This window comes from Lactuca sativa, chromosome 4, assembly GCF_002870075.4.
Source record: "Lactuca sativa cultivar Salinas chromosome 4, Lsat_Salinas_v11, whole genome shotgun sequence".
Classification (NCBI taxonomy): domain Eukaryota; kingdom Viridiplantae; phylum Streptophyta; class Magnoliopsida; order Asterales; family Asteraceae; genus Lactuca; species Lactuca sativa.
The window spans coordinates 277244605-277251548 of record NC_056626.2 but is presented as its reverse complement, the minus strand read 5'-3'; positions in this window follow the sequence as shown (position 1 = coordinate 277251548).

Genomic DNA, 6944 nt, shown 5'->3' with positions numbered 1-6944 from the left:
CATTTGTGTCCCTAAACATGCAATACGGGAGTTGCTGATTCGTGAAGCTCATGGTGGTGGTTTGGCGGGTCATTTTTCCATTACCAAAACTTTGAAGGTGCTTTAAGAACATTTCTTCTGGCCTAAAGATGTTAGGGATGTAACCAACATAGTGGGCAAGTGTGTTACATGTCGGATGACGAAAAAAACCATCATGCATGGTGTTTACACTCCTTTGTCGGTTCCTATTCGTCCTTGGCATGATGTGTCAATGGAATTCAGTATGGCTTTGCCTAGAATTCAAAAGGGGGAAAGGAATCCATTATAGTGGTGGTGGATAGGTTTTTAAAAATGGCTCACTTTATGCCATGTCATAAAACCAATGATTTATCTAATGTGTCTGATTTGTACTTTAAAGAAGTGGTTCGCTTGCATATTATTCCTAAAACTATTGTTTATGATAGGGATTCCTTGTTTTTGAGTTAAATTTGGAACACTTTGTGGAGGAAAGTTGGTACTAAGTTACTTTTTAGTACGTCCCATCAACCACAAACTGATGGGCAAACGAAGGTGACTAATAGAACTTTGGGTACGTTGTTGAGGGGGTTGGTTAGCAAAACTCAAAAACAGTTGGACATCAAACTTACACATGCTGAGTTTACGAGTAATCATTCTCCTACTTATGCTATAGGTCACTCCTTTATAAGTGGTGTATGGTGTGAATCCTTACAATCCATTGTATTTGATTCCATTTCCAAACGATGAATTGGTTCACAAGGATGCTAATGACAAATTGAAGGCCATGTTGAAACTACACCAACAAGTTCGTCTGAAGATTGAAGCCGAGAATGACGTGTACAAATAGAATTCCAACATACATAGGAAACCACGTGTCTTTCAAAATGGTGACTTGGTTTAGGTGCACATGAGGAAATAACGTTTTCCTAACAAAAGGAAGAACAAAAGTTGATGCCAAGAGCTGAAGGTCCTTACAAGCCTTTGTAAGTGGTGTATGGTGTGAATCCTTACAAGCCTTTGTATTTGATTCCATTTCAAAACGATAAATTGGTTCACAAGGATGCTAATGACAAGTTGAAGGCAATGGTGAAACTACGCCAACAAGTTTGTGAAGATTGAAGCCGTGAATGACGTGTACTAACAGAATTCCAACATGCATAGGACACCACATGTCTTTCAAGATAGTGACCTGGTTTAGGTGCATATGAGGAAAGAATGTTTTCCTAACAAAAGGAAGAACAAAAGTTGATGCCAAGAGCTGAAGGTCCTTACAAAGTGGTGACACATGTCAATGATAATGCTTATAAGGTGGATCTGGGAGGAGACCATGGAGTGCATGCTACCTTTAATGTTGGAGACCTTTCACCGTATCTTGTTGAGTATGGACTTGATGAATTAAGGTCATTTCCTTTCAAAGGGGGAGGGGAGGATCCATGGATGGATCATGAAAAGCCGAAAAAGGTGATGGATTAGTGATTACTAGTAGGCTAGAAGATGGTTTGTACTTAATGGTTGGGTTGTGCATGGTAACCTACGTATTGAATTAAGGTCGCGTGAACGCTAGGGCAACATTTTAAAGGCTTCATAAGTGCTCAAAACCGTTACTTTTTTCTTCATCAAGCCTTGTATCCCTTATTGATACTCTTTAGTGGATTTGGGTTACACTTTATTGCCTCTTTTTTCTCCTTAATGGAACATGGATGCTTTTTTCATTCATTAGTGTTTCAGACGTTTTTTTGTGTGGTTTCATGAGTTTCTTTAATTTTCATTATTAGTTTAACTGAGTAGTTGGTTGGGTGGCTTGTAACCACCAACTTTGTAATAAAGGCTTCATATAAGCCAAATTATGCATGGAAAAAAGAGATAGATGAAATTTTAATCAAAAGAACCTTTGTTCAGTTTGAATTATAGTTATAGTTCATTATTTGTCATAGTCGAGACATGTTCTTGACTTGATACGCATTCAGAGAAATATTATGTCTTGGATAGTTTTCACAAGTATACAACATAGTAGGTCTTGATTTGTTACTAATCGATCCATTTCTTCCCATACACCTATCATTTGTGGTTGTTATTGTAGCTTAATTTACCTAAACACGACCCTACTCACTTAATCAAGCCCATAAAGGCATCAAAAGGCAATCACATTTGTGTCCCTAAACATGCAATACGGGAGTTGCTGATTCGTGAAGCTCATGGTGGTGGTTTGGCGGGTCATTTTTCCATTACCAAAACTTTGAAGGTGCTTTAAGAACATTTCTTCTGGCCTAAAGATGTTAGGGATGTAACCAACATAGTGGGCAAGTGTGTTACATGTCGGATAACGAAAAAAACCATCATGCATGGTGTTTACACTCCTTTGTCGGTTCCTATTCGTCCTTGGCATGATGTGTCAATGGAATTCAGTATGGCTTTGCCTAGAATTCAAAAGGGGGAAAGGAATCCATTATAGTGGTGGTGGATAGGTTTTTAAAAATGGCTCACTTTATGCCATGTCATAAAACCAATGATTTATCTAATGTGTCTGATTTGTACTTTAAAGAAGTGGTTCGCTTGCATATTATTCCTAAAACTATTGTTTCTGATAGGGATTCCTTGTTTTTGAGTTAAATTTGGAACACTTTGTGGAGGAAAGTTGGTACTAAGTTACTTTTTAGTACGTCCCATCAACCACAAACTGATGGGCAAACGAAGGTGACTAATAGAACTTTGGGTACGTTGTTGAGGGGGTTGGTTAGCAAAACTCAAAAACAGTTGGACATCAAACTTACACATGCTGAGTTTACGAGTAATCATTCTCCTACTTATGCTATAGGTCACTCCTTTATAAGTGGTGTATGGTGTGAATCCTTACAATCCATTGTATTTGATTCCATTTCCAAACGATGAATTGGTTCACAAGGATGCTAATGACAAATTGAAGGCCATGTTGAAACTACACCAACAAGTTCATCTGAAGATTGAAGCCGTGAATGACGTGTACAAATAGAATTCCAACATACATAGGAAACCACGTGTCTTTCAAAATGGTGACTTGGTTTAGGTGCACATGAGGAAATAACGTTTTCCTAACAAAAGGAAGAACAAAAGTTGATGCCAAGAGCTGAAGGTCCTTACAAGCCTTTGTAAGTGGTGTACGGTGTGAATCCTTACAAGCCTTTGTATTTGATTCCATTTCAAAACGATAAATTGGTTCACAAGGATGCTAATGACAAGTTGAAGGCAATGGTGAAACTACGCCAACAAGTTTGTGAAGATTGAAGCCGTGAATGACGTGTACTAACAGAATTCCAACATGCATAGGACACCACATGTCTTTCAAGATAGTGACCTGGTTTAGGTGCATATGAGGAAAGAACGTTTTCCTAACAAAAGGAAGAACAAAAGTTGATGCCAAGAGCTGAAGGTCCTTACAAAGTGGTGACACATGTCAATGATAATGCTTATAAGGTGGATCTGGGAGGAGACCATGGAGTGCATGCTACTTTTAATGTGGGAGACCTTTCACCGTATCTTGTTGAGTATGGACTTGATGAATTAAGGTCATTTCCTTTCAAAGGGGGAGGGGAGGATCCATGGATGGATCATGAAAAGCCGAAAAAGGTGATGGATTAGTGATTACCAGTAGGCTAGAAGGTGGTTTGTACTTAATGGTTGGGTTGTGCATGGTAACCTACGTATTGAATTAAGGTCGCATGAACGCTAGGGCAACATTTTAAAGGCTTCATAAGTGCTCAAAACCGTTACTTTTTTCTTCATCAAGCCTTGTATCCCTTATTGATACTCTTTAGTGGATTTGGGTTACACTTTATTGCCTCTTTTTTCTCCTTAATGGAACATGGATGCTTTTTTCATTCATTAGTGTTTCAGACGTTTTTTTGTGTGGTTTCATGAGTTTCTTTAATTTTCATTATTAGTTTAACTGAGTAGTTGGTTGGGTGGCTTGTAACCACCAACTTTGTAATAAAGGCTTCATATAAGCCAAATTATGCATGGAAAAAAGAGATAGACGAAATTTTAATCAAAAGAACCTTTGTTCAGTTTGAATTATAGTTATAGTTCATTATTTGTCATAGTCGAGACATGTTCTTGACTTGATACGCATTCAGAGAAATATTATGTCTTGGATAGTTTTCACAAGTATACAACATAGTAGGTCTTGATTTGTTACTAATCGATCCATTTCTTCCCATACACCTATCATTTGTGGTTGTTATTGTAGCTTAATTTACCTAAACACGACCCTACTCACTTAATCAAGCCCATAAAGGCATCAAAAGGCAATCACATTTGTGTCCCTAAACATGCAATACGGGAGTTGCTGATTCGTGAAGCTCATGGTGGTGGTTTGGCGGGTCATTTTTCCATTACCAAAACTTTGAAGGTGCTTTAAGAACATTTCTTCTGGCCTAAAGATGTTAGGGATGTAACCAACATAGTGGGCAAGTGTGTTACATGTCGGATGACGAAAAAAACCATCATGCATGGTGTTTACACTCCTTTGTCGGTTCCTATTCGTCCTTGGCATGATGTGTCAATGGAATTCAGTATGGCTTTGCCTAGAATTCAAAAGGGGGAAAGGAATCCATTATAGTGGTGGTGGATAGGTTTTTAAAAATGGCTCACTTTATGCCATGTCATAAAACCAATGATTTATCTAATGTGTCTGATTTGTACTTTAAAGAAGTGGTTCGCTTGCATATTATTCCTAAAACTATTGTTTCTGATAGGGATTCCTTGTTTTTGAGTTAAATTTGGAACACTTTGTGGAGGAAAGTTGGTACTAAGTTACTTTTTAGTACGTCCCATCAACCACAAACTGATGGGCAAACGAAGGTGACTAATAGAACTTTGGGTACGTTGTTGAGGGGGTTGGTTAGCAAAACTCAAAAACAGTTGGACATCAAACTTACACATGCTGAGTTTACGAGTAATCATTCTCCTACTTATGCTATAGGTCACTCCTTTATAAGTGGTGTATGGTGTGAATCCTTACAATCCATTGTATTTGATTCCATTTCCAAACGATGAATTGGTTCACAAGGATGCTAATGACAAATTGAAGGCCATGTTGAAACTACACCAACAAGTTCGTCTGAAGATTGAAGCCGAGAATGACGTGTACAAATAGAATTCCAACATACATAGGAAACCACGTGTCTTTCAAAATGGTGACTTGGTTTAGGTGCACATGAGGAAATAACGTTTTCCTAACAAAAGGAAGAACAAAAGTTGATGCCAAGAGCTGAAGGTCCTTACAAGCCTTTGTAAGTGGTGTATGGTGTGAATCCTTACAAGCCTTTGTATTTGATTCCATTTCAAAACGATAAATTGGTTCACAAGGATGCTAATGACAAGTTGAAGGCAATGGTGAAACTACGCCAACAAGTTTGTGAAGATTGAAGCCGTGAATGACGTGTACTAACAGAATTCCAACATGCATAGGACACCACATGTCTTTCAAGATAGTGACCTGGTTTAGGTGCATATGAGGAAAGAATGTTTTCCTAACAAAAGGAAGAACAAAAGTTGATGCCAAGAGCTGAAGGTCCTTACAAAGTGGTGACACATGTCAATGATAATGCTTATAAGGTGGATCTGGGAGGAGACCATGGAGTGCATGCTACCTTTAATGTGGGAGACCTTTCACCGTATCTTGTTGAGTATGGACTTGATGAATTAAGGTCATTTCCTTTCAAAGGGGGAGGGGAAGATCCATGGATGGATCATGAAAAGCCGAAAAAGGTGATGGATTAGTGATTACTAGTAGGCTAGAAGATGGTTTGTACTTAATGGTTGGGTTGTGCATGGTAACCTACGTATTGAATTAAGGTCGCGTGAACGCTAGGGCAACATTTTAAAGGCTTCATAAGTGCTCAAAACCGTTACTTTTTTCTTCATCAAGCCTTGTATCCCTTATTGATACTCTTTAGTGGATTTGGGTTACACTTTATTGCCTCTTTTTTCTCCTTAATGGAACATGGATGCTTTTTTCATTCATTAGTGTTTCAGACGTTTTTTTGTGTGGTTTCATGAGTTTCTTTAATTTTCATTATTAGTTTAACTGAGTAGTTGGTTGGGTGGCTTGTAACCACCAACTTTGTAATAAAGGCTTCATATAAGCCAAATTATGCATGGAAAAAAGAGATAGACGAAATTTTAATCAAAAGAACCTTTGTTCAGTTTGAATTATAGTTATAGTTCATTATTTGTCATAGTGGAGACATGTTCTTGACTTGATACGCATTCAGAGAAATATTATGTCTTGGATAGTTTTCACAAGTATACAACATAGTAGGTCTTGATTTGTTACTAATCGATCCATTTCTTCCCATACACCTATCATTTGTGGTTGTTATTGTAGCTTAATTTACCTAAACACGGTCCTACTCACTTAATCAAGCCCATAAAGGCATCAAAAGGCAATCACATTTGTGTCCCTAAACATGCAATACGGGAGTTGCTGATTCGTGAAGCTCATGGTGGTGGTTTGGCGGGTCATTTTTCCATTACCAAAACTTTGAAGGTGCTTTAAGAACATTTCTTCTGGCCTAAAGATGTTAGGGATGTAACCAACATAGTGGGCAAGTGTGTTACATGTCGGATGACGAAAAAAACCATCATGCATGGTGTTTACACTCCTTTGTCGGTTCCTATTCGTCCTTGGCATGATGTGTCAATGGAATTCAGTATGGCTTTGCCTAGAATTCAAAGGGGGAAAGGAATCCATTATAGTGGTGGTGGATAGGTTTTTAAAAATGGCTCACTTTATGCCATGTCATAAAACCAATGATTTATCTAATGTGTCTGATTTGTACTTTAAAGAAGTGGTTCGCTTGCATATTATTCCTAAAACTATTGTTTCTGATAGGGATTCCTTGTTTTTGAGTTAAATTTGGAACACTTTGTGGAGGAAAGTTGGTACTAAGTTACTTTTTAGTACGTCC